Here is a 16,088-nt window from a genome sequence, read left to right on the forward strand (position 1 = left end):
GCAGCATGTGTGACTACCCTAAAAAGCAATGCTCTCTACACAGACAGATAGAGACACACACACACACACACACACACACACACACACACACACACACACTCACACACAGTTGCCAAGGCTGGGATTAGAACTCCTCCCTAATTATTCTATCACATTACAGCAGTACACATTTATGGCACGTGAAATGGAGATTACTGGGATACATCCTTCCCAGAGATGTATTTCTAGGTGGATGACATCAGCAGCCTTACTAAAGTACAGCATTTCAATTGTAGGGAGTGTGACTACCCTAAAAAGCATTGCTCTCTACACAGACAGACACACACACAGTTGCCAAGGCTGGGATGAGAACTCCTTCCTATTTTATCACATTACAGCAGTATGCAGTTATGGCATATGCTACTTACTGGGATACAATCTTCCCAGAGATGTATTTCTAGGTGGATGACATCAGCAGCCTTACCAAAGTAGAACATGTCAATTGTGGGGAGTGTGACTAACCTAAAAAGCATTGCTCTCTACACAGACAGAAACACACACACACAGTTGCCAAGGCTGGGATTAGAACTCCTCCCTAATTATTCTGTCATACTACAGCAGTATGTAGTTATGGTACGCGCTATGGAGATTACTGGGATACATCCTACCCAGAGATGTACTTCTAGGTGGATGATATCAGCAGCCTTACCAAAGTAGAGCATTTCAATTGTAGGGAGTGTGACTACCCTAAAAAGCATTGCTTTCTACACAGACAGAGAAGCATACAGTTGCCAAGGCTAGGATTAGAACTCCCCCCTAACTATTTTATCACACTACAGCAGTACGCAGTTATGGCATGCACTACAGAGATTACTGGGATACAACCTTCCTGGAGATGTATTTCTAGGTGGATGACATCATCAGCCTTACCAAAGTAGAGCATTTCAATTGTAGTGAGTGTGACTACCTTAAAAAGCATTGCTCTCTACACAGACATTTGCCAAGGTTAGGATGAGAACTCCTTCATAACTATTTTATCACACTACAGCAGTACACAGTTATGGCATGCATTATGGAGACTACTGGGATACAACCTTTCCAGAGATGTATTTCTAGGTGGATGACATCAGCAGCCTTACCAAAGTAGAGTATTTCAATTGTAGTGAGAGTGACTACCCTAAAAAGCATTGCTCTCTGCACAGACACACACACACTGTTGCCAAGGCTGGGATTAGAACTCCTCCCTAATTATTTTATCACACTACAGCAGTACACAGTTATGGCACATGCTACCAGAGATTACTGGGATATAGCCTTGCCAGAGATGTATTTCTAGGTGGATAACATCAGCAGACTTACCAAAGTAGAGCATTTCAACTGTAGGGAGTGTGATTACCCTAAAAAGCATTAGTCTCTACACAGACACACAGAGATGCCATGTCTGGGATTTGAACTGCTACCTGACTATTTTATCACACTACAGCAGTACAAAGTTATGGGATGCACCACAGAAACTACTGGGCTACATATCTCCCAAAGGTGTATTTCACAATGGATGACCTCTGCAGGCTTGTCATAGTAGGGCTATGAGAAGGGCAGTGTGTGTGCATGGGCCATAACCTATTCATCTAGAGGTTGACACACCACATGTGGGCACAAACAGGGTCAAATTTCACAGGTACGTGTATACAGCTGCTAGATGACTACTTCCTTGTACAGTCATGTTGCACAGCTAGCACGTGCACCACATAATCTGTAATGATGACAGATACTGGTGGCTAGTATCTGCAGTAAGTGACATCTGACCCTCATGTGATTGGGGCCCTTTGGCTGTGTGCTGGGTGGGACAGGCCTGGATGGCTCCTTGTCAAAGTCACCCTCTTCCACACATCTATGCATGTCTACCTTTGGCTTATTATATGTGTGTTGTCCTTACATATATGTCTGTATTCCTATCCACTGTGTGTGCAAGGCATGAGTAGTGCAAACTGATGAGTGCACCAACAACTGCGACTGCCAGATATGTCTGGTCCACTGGTGCTTGCAGACATGGCCTTCATGTGTTTAAGTGTGTGAGCATGCCCGGTATGCCCATCTGTATTTAATGTGTGGATCGAGTCCAGGTAGTTTGTACTGCAGTGCTGACCTTTGTGTTGTACATCGACAGGTAGCATGCTGTTTCTGCAGGGTATCCATGGAGCATTTGGCATTGACTGTTACTACATTTCTGTACAGGTTGGGGGGGCACACCTGACTATTTCTACATTTCTACACAGGAATGGGGGGCACACCTGACTGTTACTACATTTCTACATAGGATGGTTGGTGCACACCTGACTATTTCTACATTTCTACACAGGATTGGGGGACACATCTGACTGTTATTACATTACTAAGTAGGGTGGAGGGGCTCACCTGACTATTTCTACATTTCTACACAGGATTGCGGGGCACACCTGACTGTTATTATATTACTACGTAGGGTGGGTGGGGCACACCTGCCTATTTCTACATTTCTACACAGGATTGGGAGGGCATACATGACTGTCATTACATTACTACGTAGGATGGGGGGGGCACACCCGACACTTGTACATGTGTGTTATGACTGTACTGGTATGTCAGGTACTCCAGTTCATTCTGTATTCTTACCTATCATGCTGAATAGAGGCATACCATTGTACTACAGATTGTAGCTTTGTTTGCTCTACATATTAGTGTCTGTCTTCCTTCCCTTCAGAACTAACATCCCACTGCCTGACCTGCTGTAGTCTGTCTGTGTAGGCCTGGAGGGGAGGTTAACCATAGCCATAATTCAGGGGACATAGCACAGGCTCTGTTTGGGTTTGTCTACACCTGTCCTGCTGGCTGAGACTATTGTTGGGTATGTGAACCGGCCTGGCTGGCATGTGTGAGTCATATGGACACACGTCACCCAGCACATTTCCTGCAGTGGGTTTTGTCACCCTGTGTAGTACTGGCTACTATGGTGACTCCAGTATGTGTTACAGATGTCATGGTGCAACTATGGGTGTGTACTTTCTGCTGCCATGAAATTCAGCCACCCAATTTCCTTGCATGCTCACATCCATACCATAGATACAGGTAACGACACATTCTACTCCATTTGGCAATTGGTAGGTTGACTGACTTACCTTGAGGGTGTGCCAGAATTGCGGATAGTGCTGGAGAGCTGCCTATGTCGGAAGCACATAGTACACTCCCTATACATGGTTGAGCACAGGTAGTGTCATGTTTGGCATCTCTTTTACTGTGTATGCAAGTCAGAGAGAGGTGTCATTCCCTGGGTCCCTACTGTGTCAGTGTATGTGCTATGCATTGTCTCTATGCCGCAGTCTCAGCATACTGGGCACACCTCCATCTGCCTACTGGGGCAGACTCAGGTTGTTCCTCCTCAGAGTCACTCTGTGCCTGTGCAGGCCTTGGCATTGGTGGGAGGCTGTCTGGCCCTGCTCCATGCTGTTCCTGCTGCAGCTGTTTCTGCAGGATCATATTGTGTAGCATGGCACATACCATAACAATTTGGGTACAAGTAACTGGTGAGTACTGCAAGGCTCCACCGGATGTGTCCAGTCACCGGAACCGTGACCTGAGCATTACAAACACATGCTCTATTATACGTCTGGTCTGTGCGTGTTCCTCATTATGGCGTTCTTGTTCAGATGTCTGTGCATTTCTGATGGGTGTCATCAGCCATGGCTCCAGTGTGTAACCAACATCCCCCACTAGGTGACCATAGGTGAAGTCCCCATTGGCAAATCTCTGGTACAGCTGTGTCAGATGCCATATGTGGGAATCGTGATAGCTTCCAGGGCCGCCAGGACAAACATTCATTATAATGCCCTGGGCATCACAGACAATCTGGCAGTTGATGGAAGGGGATGACCCTGCGGTTAATGTAGGCCCTACCCTGATCACCGGGTGGTGCTTTGATGTACATGTGCGTGCAGTCTATAGAACCTACTACCTCAGGGTATTTTGCCATTTGGTGGAAGAGACACATATTGCTGGCCAACACCTCACGGGTGTTGAGGAAATATACATGCTCACTGGCATGTACTGACATGGCACCCAGGAACTGGTGGAATACTCTGGATTCTGAAGCCTGTGAGATCCCCATGATATCCTCAGTTGAGCTTTGGGAGGTACCTGTGGCTAGTATTCCTAGTCTTACACATATCTTGGTATCCACTGGGATGGGTTCCCCTCGGTCAGTTTGGTGTGTCAGGCATGGCCGGCACAGCTCAACAATTTGCTGTAGGAGGTCTCTGTCCACCCTATAGCACTCCACTATCTCCAGCTCATGTAGTACCTGGTAGGTTACCCTGGGTCTGTACACTCTTCTCCGTCTCCTCATTGTGGGTTGATCGGAAGCATTCACATCCTCACCACTCTCAGCTTCTTGCACATGTTGTTCTATGTTGCCTGTTGCAGCCCTTCTCATTTTGTAGGTTTGTTTGTTAAACTTTCCCCACTTGTATACACTGGTGGTGTTGTAGAGTGTGGGAAAAAACAGAGGGGAAGATGTTTGCATAGTTTATAGTAGTGTTCTGGGCTGGGCTGGTCTTCTGCCTGTGTAATTGGCTGCTTCTGATACATTTCACCTGCCAGCTATGCTAGTTAATAGGTTCATAGGTTCATACTAGGCTATCTGCCCTAGGGCATTTATAAGCCTAGCCAGAGTGTGTGTGGCTTTCACCACCCCTTAGGATGAGAATACTATACCCATTAGTTTGCTGTGCCTCTGTCCAGCAGTGATACAGAGATGATTCCCGGGGTAAACCTACGATCTCCCATCCACTCGTCAAGATTTCTCTTGAACAGAGTCAGTGGGGGGCTCTGCCTCACATGGACTGGGATTCTGTTCCATAGTGTAGGGAGTCTCTGGGTGATGAATCTGTCCCTCCAGCACGTCCTATTTATATCCGTGTTGAGGTTTAAGTCTCTTGCTCTCGTGGCTCTGGTGGATTTGGATTTTTTGAGGTGGAGCATGTCCATTAATTCTGGGTTGGACATGGCCTTGTATGTCAGGCACAGATCACCTCTGAGCAGACGGTATGCGATTGAATAGAGCTGGAGTTTCTTCAGTCGGGCATCATATGACATATGTTTGAGCCCCTTTATCCCTTTGGTGAGGAACTTTTGGGGTCTTTCCAACTGCTGCAGGTGTCGGGTAGGGTACATTCCGAATGGGGCGTTGTACTCAATCATTGGTCTGATAAGTGAAGAGTACAGGGGTACAATGACCTCTCCTGATCTGGATGTGAATCCCTTCATGATCAGGTGGGCAATGTAGAAGGTCTTCCTAACCACTTTGGCAATGTGAGTGTCAAAAGAGAGGTTACTGTCAACTTGGGTCCCCAGGTCCCTGATAACTTCTTCCGTGTTTAATGGATTACCACCTATGTGGTAATTAGGGGTTACCTTGTTTTTCCCAAAGGGTATGACTATACATTTTTTGGCATTTAGCTTAAGGCCATGGCTCTGGCACCAGTTATCCATTTCTATGAGACCTTTCTGGAGGATGTCTGTGTCTGATGGAGTGTCAATTATGGTGCCTTCTCATTGATTACCTTCCTACTGCTGTTTTCCCTTCCCATTGCCTTCCTGTTTAAGCCCGGAGGCATGCCGCACAGAGTGCTCATATGTGCACAGTGCTGCTATTTCCTGGTTTAACTTTCTTTCTCTTCCTTTAAACCCTGGTGCGCAGCATGCACACTTGCTTAGGCAATGTAAAGAGTGCTAGGCAGTTTTAGACACACCCCACCAAGCCACAGGGCTCTAATCTGCTTATATAATGTCTGACATACCCCTGCATGATATCACTTAACTCCTTGGCTTGCACCAAGCTATTCCTGCTCTTACACTGTTGAGACCTGACTCACATGCTGGGGAAAACTGGGATTCACTATCATCCCCCTCATTTGCATAGAATTGCCTGCTAATGCATAGTTACATGTCTCACAATGAGCCTCCACCCTTAGCAACCACTACTCACTGGCCATGTTGTCTTCTGTCTGCCATTGACTTGTGTGGCAGAATACTGATTTTAGTTAGAATGCTTAATTTAGGTTTATTTTATCCCCCCCCCCCAATCCCGTTTGTGCATCACTGCCCTACGCTTAAACAGCCGAGATTGGCTAAAAAAAAAAGTTGATTATTTTATTTTTTCACTGCTTGCAATGCCAATGGCCTTATACTTGGCCATTGGCATGCTTACTACATGATATGCCACCTTTATTTGGAGCTGTCACAGGTCCGTTTTGGATTTTGCAGAAATGTACTCGGCTACTAACTAACTAAATACATTTCTGCAGATTGCACTAGTCCTGCACAGCCAGTTGCAAGCTTCCTGGATTGCTAAATCACCTCATTTCCATAGATTTCTCCTGCAAATTGGGTGATTTGCATACAGGGGCTTAGTCTGTGCAGGATTAGTGCAGGACTGCTCGTGCACGCCCCTGCAGGCTGTTCCTGGATCGCACGGCAGACATATTGCCTGCTGGAGCTCATGCACCGATCTTGCACACCGTACAAGCTATAGGGAATCCAGGGGACTATGTCTGCCTACACCAACAGCAGCTGCTGGTTCCCCCTCTGACTCCTCATCTGCATGTGACTGTGATAATCTTTGCATTAGTGGTGGGATGTGTGCTCCTTCCCCTTGTTGATCCTGTTGAAATTGTTTTCTCATGATGATGTTGTGTAGCATGACACATACAGTGAATATTTCGGTACGTGTCCATGGATTGTAGTGCAGGGCTTTCCCAGATGTATATAGACACTGGAACCATGACTTCAGCAGCCCAAACACATGCTCTATGATATTTCTAGTTTGAGTGTGTGCTTCATTATGGTGTTCGTCAGTGGGTGTGTGTGCATTTCTGATGGGTGTCATCAGCCATGGTTCTAGTGTATAACCTCCATCCCACAGTAAATGACCATGTGGGATATTCCTCCTAGCGAACATCTAATAAAGTTGGGAAGTGTGCCAAATATGTGAGCCATGGTAACTGCCAGGTTTGCCAGCTCACAAGTTCAAGATGATTTCCTTGGCATTACACATGACTTGTCAGCTGAGTGAAAGCACTTTCTATTAATGAAAAGTCTTCCCTGTTTCCTGGATGGTGACTTAATTTCTACATGTGTACAATCTACAGTATTTCACTCAGTACTTCAGGGTACTGTGCTACAGGGTAGAACTCCTGCATATCTCTGGCCCTATCCTCAGATGTATGGGAAAATTATATGTGTCACTGGCATGTTGGAGCACAGCATTCAAGAACTGATGGAGGATCCTGGATGCTGATGCCTGTGACCCCCCCCCCCCAGCATGTCTCCTTTTGGTCTCTGAAAGGTACCTGTAGCTAAAATTCTAAGTGCTACACATACTTTTGTCTCCACTGGGATGAGTTCCCCTCGGTTTGCCCTGGCTCTGAGTTGAGGATGACAGAGGTTGCAGAATTCCTGTAGTGTATCTCTATCCACCCTGTAGTGCTGTATAATTTCCACATCATGTAGGTTGTGATAAGTTATCTGGGGTCTGAAAACTCTTCTCTTTCTTGGCCTTGGTCTATTACCAGCAGCAGCAGCAGTAGCATAGACTTCAGCCTGTTGCACATACACATGAATTAAAGCAACAGCAACTCATAACATTGTCTCTGTATAGACTCCTTTCCATAGTTGTATTCCAACAGGTTTTGGAATTCGCAGGGAAAACCAGTACTGAGTCTACATGGTTGCTTTATAGCTTGCTGAATAGCTCCTTCATCTTGGACTGGTTGATTAGCTGCCTATGCTTTAATTTGCATGCCAATGTGTTTACATTGTTTATGTGGCTGTGCATGGCTCTACACACCATGTAGAGCTGCTTACTGAATCTAAGATGGTGCGCTACCATGTGTTGTGCATTGTGGAGAGATGTGCCCACAGTGTAAACGGGCCTCATAGGCTTTACTGAACTTGTCTGAAAGTCTTTTTATAATTTATACAATGCAATTTGTGTTTATATAAAGCATTGTTCATAACTGTGGTGTGAATCATAAGAAAATGTTCATAAATTCATTGACTGAGCATTTTATTACTTTTGCCTATGTAAAACATTAAACTGGAAAACAGTTGAATAACAAAAAACTACAGTCCAAAAAAACTGCCCACTGGAGAAACAGTTTTCTTTACTAAACTCATTGTTAAGCAATTTTACCTCTGATTAACCAAGGGACTTTTTCAGAATAGCACACACAACAAAATATTCCGCTTAAGTGATGATTACTAAAATCATATGATAAACTTTAACAAATTAACATATTTTAAAATGTATAATAGTCATAAAAAGTAACTTCTAAATGTTATAATCATTGCTGCATGCATTATGAAAATGTAAAAAATGCATCAGAAAAATATTCCAAAAAAATAATAAAACATTATTATTGCATACTCTGATATGACAGAATAATGCGTTGTTTTCATCTTTATTTTTAATGACATAATTATGGGTCTACTACATGTGATCAAGACACACACTCCTCTGTGCCACTCATTCATTTTGGCACATGATCTAAATCACACTAACTCATGTCTCTCCCAAAGCCCAGTCTTTACTAGCACTACCAGAACACTGGCCCTAACCCTAAGAACTCCCTCCCTGTCTCTAAACCTAAACAGTTGATCACTCCCAAAAGCTACAACTCCCGTCTCCTCCTAAACCTAATATACCTATTGCTTTCTAAACCTAAAATCCCCCTAAACCTAATGTACCAATCACTCCCAAAACCTAAAATCCCATTCACCTCCCTAAAATTAAATTACTCATCACTTTCTAAGCCTAAAACTCCCTCCCTTCCCTAAATCTAAAATCCCAGTCACTCCCTAAACTTAAAGTCCCCTTCCCATTTCTGTTTCTGATTTACCCAACCCACAAGCACTTCCTGACTCCACTTCCCAAGCATGTGAACGATTATGTGTGGCAGCTTGTTGGCTGAATTCACATCCAAGTATGAGCAGCTGCTCTCACAGAGTAATGGCCGTTTGAGTCTCTGGCTGTGAGGTAATGAAATTTGATCAGCTGGGGCTTAAGTGGCTGTAGAACACCCCTTATCATGCCTGTATACATGCTAAAACAGGATTTTATCTATATATAAACTATCATGGCCCATCATATAGTGGATTGTGCACATCCTTGTGTATAAGCACTACTGAGGTACAGTAACTGTAATATCCATACACAGTTCTAATTCATGCAACAATAGGGAGGGGAGTAATTGGACCCTCATAAATAAATCTGAAGTGGGGACAATTGCCACTTTTGAGCATCCCCATTGGTTTACATATAATACTGTGGTCATCAATTGTTTTCTAAAAGAGATTTAAAGTTGACTCCCCTTCTTATGCTCAGAATCTATTGCAGTATCTAAAACCTGATAACTAGTTAAAGATGTCATTTGTTGAGTAGGATCTGCTTAATGTCAAAAGTATCAACAGTATTAGGAATTTGTAAATCTCTACTATAATTCATACCTGTTATGTAATTATGTTTGTAAGTTAAACTAGCTTCATTAAGAATGGATGCAAAGACAACCTTCCTGCATTCCAACACTTCTTACATTATCCTAAATACTTTTGCCTTACGGTAACTTCTGTTTTAAAATAACCTTTTTGAATGTGATACATTCTTTCTCAAAAAACAATTATGACAGAGGCCAACCTTGACATCCTCACAAAGTGGCCTTTAATAATATTGTCTTTAACATGAGCAGGGTAATGTTTGCACTATGCAGGTACATGTTTTTAAATGTGGGTTTCATGTAAACATAAGAATGTAATTACATGTTTTCATCTAATGACACTTCAATTTCTAAAAAAAAATACTTCTATTAGACCTTTTGCTATCACATTTTAAAAAAAATAATAATACCACTCTTCATGGTGTGTTCATGGCAATAGGAAATTCATTGAAATTCTGTGATTTCCTCATCCATTTCAAAAAAAAGGTAATCTATAAAATGTCCATAAAAATATGTTCAAACTACTTGTTCTAATATAAAAAAATTATATTCCCTGTACTCCAGGGCCAAAGTCACAAAACTGGGTGCTACTGCAACCCCCATGGCATCACCACTGATTTGTTTAAAATATTTGTCCTGGAATGCAGCAAAATTATTCACCAACAATGAATCTAACAATATGCAAGTCCATTTCTTTGACAGAAAATTTCTAACACTTTCTATGCCTTCAGTTTGTGGTATACAGGTGTAGAGATAATTCCTGCTGCATGTATACATGCATAAACTTTTTGGAAGCTGACATTTATTTCAGTGAATTTGGTTTAGCTAAAAATTCTTTAATGTGTGAATCAAGATTAACAACAAACAGCTTTAAAATGGAATCCATAAAAAACAAACATTATTTCAGAGTCACAGCCCTCTGTAATAACAATGGGACAAATGGCGGATAGTGCACATCCTTGTGTATGTTTGAAATTCCAAAAAATAATCCCAGCTTTAGTCCAATAACCAACAAAAAATTGTTTGTATTCAAATCAGTTAAATTTTATGGCAAAAAAATCACTGAATTTGTATTCCTGAATGCTGTTAAATGTCATTGTTTCTAACTTCAGTATAATCTGTCAGTATATATTAAACAAAGCTTCTGCATACTTTTCATTATACATGACAATAATCCCACCCCCTTATCAGCTTTTATGTACAAGACTGGAAACTTTCTCAGATCAGCCAAGCATTCTGTTTCCTGCTTAGTTAAATTGAAAAACAGCCATTTAGCAGATTTATTCAGTAAGTTATCAACTTCACATGCACATTTGAAAGCTGCTAATATAGGCCTACTACAAGTACTTACATGCCAACAACTTGTGACACACTTATTCACTGCTTCTTGCTCTGCTTTGCAAGCGCCCTAATTCTCACTAGCCTGATCCTAATAAATTACAGTGCCCTCCCACCACCATACCCTACTGCACTGTACCATACAGCACTACCAGACCCTTAATGTCTTCTTCTTTCGGCTTTTTCCCAGTTGGGGTCAAATTCCCACCCAGTCCCTAACCCTAACCATAGCACTCTTCTCTTAACACTAAAAACCCAAATCTCTCCCCAAACTTGAAACTCTACTCCATCTCCCTAACCCTAAAGTTCCTGATAACTCCCTAGTCTTAAAACTCCCTTCCTTGTCCCTAAACCTAAAAACATCCTATCTGCTCCCTAAACCTAAAGTCCCTAATTGCTTCCTAACCCTAAATTTCCCCTCCTACTCCCTAAACCTAAAACTCCCTTTCAACACTCCAAAGTGCCTGATCAATCCCTAACCCTAAACTCCCCTCCTGCTCCCTAAAGCTAAACCCCCCTCCCTAAACCTAAACCTCACTCCCGATTGCCACTTGAAACCCTTATCTCTGCTCCCACCCTCGCCCATGTCCTCCCTGTATCTGCAGAACTTACATTGCTCAAACTTGGCTACTGGGTTCAGGCAAGGCACAGCAACTCTATTCTTTCCCCATGGCTGCCACATCTCACCCAAACACATATTCAAGTTCAACCAGAAGCAGCAGCCATGCAAGCTACAAGATGGCTGAATCCCTGAATCCTAAGCTGCAAAATGGTGGTAGTCCAGAGCCTGGGACTCATGCACTTGTAGTAGACTCTGCTAATACTCTGTTTAGGGGAGTTAAAACAACTTTTTTTTCCTTTATGATACCCTGACCAATGTGTGGAGCTAGGTCTTTGTCTTTCATTACTTCAAAAAAAAACTTTCTCATATAAAGTTTAAAATCTCTTAATGTGTCTACTGTACAGCCCTTTTGGCTTGTAGAAATTACATACCTTTTTAAAATATTCAAATGTCTAATAGAAATGACCAAAGGTGTAGATCTCAACATTATCAAAGTGAATGGTACAGTCTGTTGAAGTTCATTTAGTTAATTTGCTTAACTAAACCTTTCACCCCACAACATCTTCTTGAGCCACAGTAAAGGTTTTTTTATTGTGTGAATACACTGCAGTAAATCAGATTGACTGGTGACCAGTTCTGGATCTTCTTGATGACTGTTGCATGTATAATGTTAAGAAATGGTAAAAGTCTTATTAAACTGAGACAAAAAAGCAGATGGCTTCCATCAATGTACTGACAGTAAGAGCATAACTAACATTTAAACATATCCTTAGTCTGTTAAAAGAATTGAATTTAGGAATAAAAGGAAGAACCATTCTTCTCCAAGAGATGTTTTAAGCTATTAGCTATTTTGTTCACAAACCTAGGTGCAGTGCCAACAATTTTAAATAGAGACTTTTTGCCCATCAAAGCGTTCAAGTTATTTCTGACCATTTGTTTGATGTTGTATATCTCAACGCTATAGGTCAAACATATGACTAATTGAAAGGAGTCTCATTCATTCACAAAAGTGTGCACATTATTGTCTGCACCTCATTAAATGCTGGACACCTATACATGACTGTTCTCCTTGCTTTTACTTATTTCAAGTTGGCATGCAGATGGCAAACATCCCCACGATGACTTAAAAGTAGAGGTCACCTTAGGACTGGTAATTGTTGGAAATGGAAAATGACAGCCTGACTATATTTATATGATTATCAGATGCCCAAGTAGTTAAACCCCTTAGAATAAAATACAAATTCTGCATATACTAAGGTACTTGTGTATCCATTGCCCTTAGTTCCCGACCTTGGCTTTTGACTTCGGGTCATATCACCCTATTATTGCAAAGTTCATACTGCATCTCTTAATTTGCTCACAAGGTTTACATTGCTTGTCCAAATATCAATACTCAAAATTTGTAAGCTTTCTAGAAAATAAATAAACCAAGACTTTCTGTCTTGAAGTTGTGGCTGTGTCTCTACAGAGTACTTGTTAGAATTTCTGTGTAGTCATTGATAGTAGCGGGGGTAGTTTCACCTCATCACTGATATCCTGTCCTGCATTATATAAGTGGTACATTTTGGGTTATTTCTGCTTATTACCTGAGATTTGGACGTCTAAGATCAACCTGAAGTCAACTGGACGTATAAGTGAATTTAAGTACACTTTTATCTGCTCTTTTTCATATAGTACTGCATTTAATTTATTTATTTGTGTTTCTCACTGAATATTAACTCAACTGAAGTTGTGGTTGTGTCTCTACAGAGTACTTGTTAGAATTTCTGTGTAGTCATTGATAGCAGTGGGAGTAGTTTCACCTCATCACTGATATTCTGTCCTGCCTTAAATAAGTGGTACATTTTGGGTTATTTCTGCTTAGTATCTGAGCTTTGGCCAGCTAAGATCGACATGAAATCAACTGGATGTATAAGTGAATTAAATTATACTTTTATCTGCTCTTTTTCATATAGTACTGCATTTAATTTATTTATTTGTGTTTCTCACTGAATATTAACTCAGCTGAAGTTGTGGCTGTGTCTCTACAGACTAATTGTTAGAATTTCTGCATAGCTATTGATAGCAGTGGTGGGTAGTTTGACCTCATTACTGATATTCTGTCCTGCCTTATATAGGTGGTACATTTTGGGTTATTTCTGCTTAATACCTGAGCTTTGGCAGGGTAAGATCTACATGAAATCAACTGGACATATAAGGGAATCTAAGTACACCTTTATCTGCACTTTTTCATATAGTACTGCATTTAATTTATTTATTTGTGTTTCTCACTGAATATTAACCCAACTGAAGTTGTGGCTGTGTCTCTACAGACTACATGTTAGAATTTATGTGTAGCCATTGATAGCACTGGGAGGTAGTTTCACCATACTGATATTCTGTCCTGCCTTATATAAGTGGTACATTTTGGGTTATTTCTGCTTAATATCTGAGATTTGGCCAGCTAAGATCTACCTGAAATCAACTGGATGTATAAGTGAATTTAAGTTCACTTGTATCTGCTTTTTTGCCTATAGTACTGCATTTAATTTATTTGTGTTTCTCACTGAATATTAACTCAATTGAAGTTATGGCTGTGTCTCTACAGAGTATTTGTTAGCATTTCTGTGTAGCCAAAGATAGCAGAGGCGGGTAGTTTCACCTCATCACTGATATTCTGTCCTGCCTTATACAAGTGGTACATTTTGGGTTATTTCTGCTTAATATATGAGCTTTGTCCAGCTAGGATCTACCTGAAATCAACTGGACGTAAAAGTGAATTTAAGTACACTTTTATCTGCACTTTGTCATATAGTACTACATTTGATTTATTTATTTGTGTTTCTCACTGAATATTAACTCAACTAAAGTTGTGGCTGTGTCTCTACAGAGTACTTGTTAGAATTTATTTGTAGCCATTGATAGCAGTGGAGGTAGTTTCACCTCATCACTGATATTCTGGCCTGCCTTTTTTAAGTGGTACATTTTGGGTTATTGCTGCATAATATCTCAGCTTTGGCCGGCTAATATCTATCTGAAATAAACTGGATGTATAAGTGAATTAAAGTACACTTTTGTCTGCTTTTTTCATATAGTACTGCATTTAATTTATTTATTTGTGTTTGTCACTGAATATTAACTCAACTGAAGCTGTGGCTGTGTCTCGACAGAGTATGTGTTAGAATTTCTGTGTAGACATTGATAGCAGTGGGGGTAGTTTCACCTCATCACTGATACTCTGTCCTGCCTTATATAAGTGGCACATGTTGGGTTATTTCTGCTTAGTAGCTGAGCTCTGGCCGGCTAAGATCTACCTGAAATCAACTGGATGTATAAGTGAATTTAAGTACACTTTGATGTGCTCTTTTTCATAAAGTACTGCATTTAATTTATTTGTGTTTCTCACTGAATATTAACTCAACTGAAGTTGTGGCTGTGTCTCTACAGAGAACTTGTTAGAATTTCTCTGTAGCTATTGATAGCAGTGGGGGTAGATTCACCTCATCACTGATATTCTGTCCTGCCTTATATAAGTGGTACATTTTGGGTTATATCTGCTTAATATCTGAGCTTTGGCCTGCAAAGATCTACCTGAAAACAACTGGATGTATAAGTTAATTTAAGTATACTTTTATCTACTCTTTTTCATATAGTACTGCATTTAATTTATTTATTCATGCTTTTCACTGAATATTAACTACACTGAAGTTGTGGCTGTGTCTCTACAGAGGACTTGTTAGAATTTCTGTGTAGCCATTGATAGCAGTGGGGGGTAGATTCACCTCATCACTGATATTCTGTCCTGCCTTATATAAGTGGTACATTTTGGGTTATTTCTGTTTAATATCTGAGCTGTGGCCAGTTAAAATCTACCTGAAATCATCTGGATGTATAAATGAATTTAAGTGCACTTTTATCTGCTCTATTTCTTATAGTACTGCATTTAATTTATTTATTTGTGTTTCTGTCTGAATATTAACTCAACTGAAGTTGTGGCTGTGTCTCTACAGAGTACTTTTCAGAATTTCTGTGTAGCCATTGATAAGCAGTGGGGGTAGTTTCACCTTATCACTGATAATATGTCCTGCCTTATATAAGTGGTACATTTTGGGTTATTTCTGCTTAATATCTGAGCTTTGGCTGGCTAATATCTACCTGAAATAAACTGGATGTATAAGTGCATTTAAGTACATATTTATCTGCTCTTTTTCATATGGTACTGCATTTAATTTATTTATTTGTGTTCCTCACCGAATATAAACTCAACTGAAGTTGTAGCTGTGTCTCTAAAGAGTACTTGGTAGAATTTCCATGTAGCCATTGATATCAGTGGGGGGGTAGTTGCACTTCATCACTGATATTCTGTTCTGCCTTATACTATTGGTACATTTTGGGTTATTTCTGCTTAATATCTGAGCTTTGGCCAGCTAAGATCTACCTGAAATCAACTGGACATATAAGTGAATTTAAGTACACTTTTCTCTGCTTTTATTCATATACTACTGCATTTCATTTATTTATTTGTGTTTCTCACTGAATACTAACTCAACTGAAGTTGTGGCTGTGTCTCTATATAGTACTTGCTAGAATTTCTGTGTACCCATTGGTAGCTGTGGGGGGTAGTTTCATCTCATCACTGATATTCTGTCCTTCCTTATATAAGTGGTACATTTTGGGTTATTTCTACTTGTTATCTGAGCTTTGTC

This window comes from Protopterus annectens, chromosome 4.part1, assembly GCF_019279795.1.
Source record: "Protopterus annectens isolate FY-2018-M chromosome 4.part1, PAN1.0, whole genome shotgun sequence".
In the NCBI taxonomy this organism is placed as follows: Eukaryota; Metazoa; Chordata; order Ceratodontiformes; family Protopteridae; genus Protopterus; species Protopterus annectens.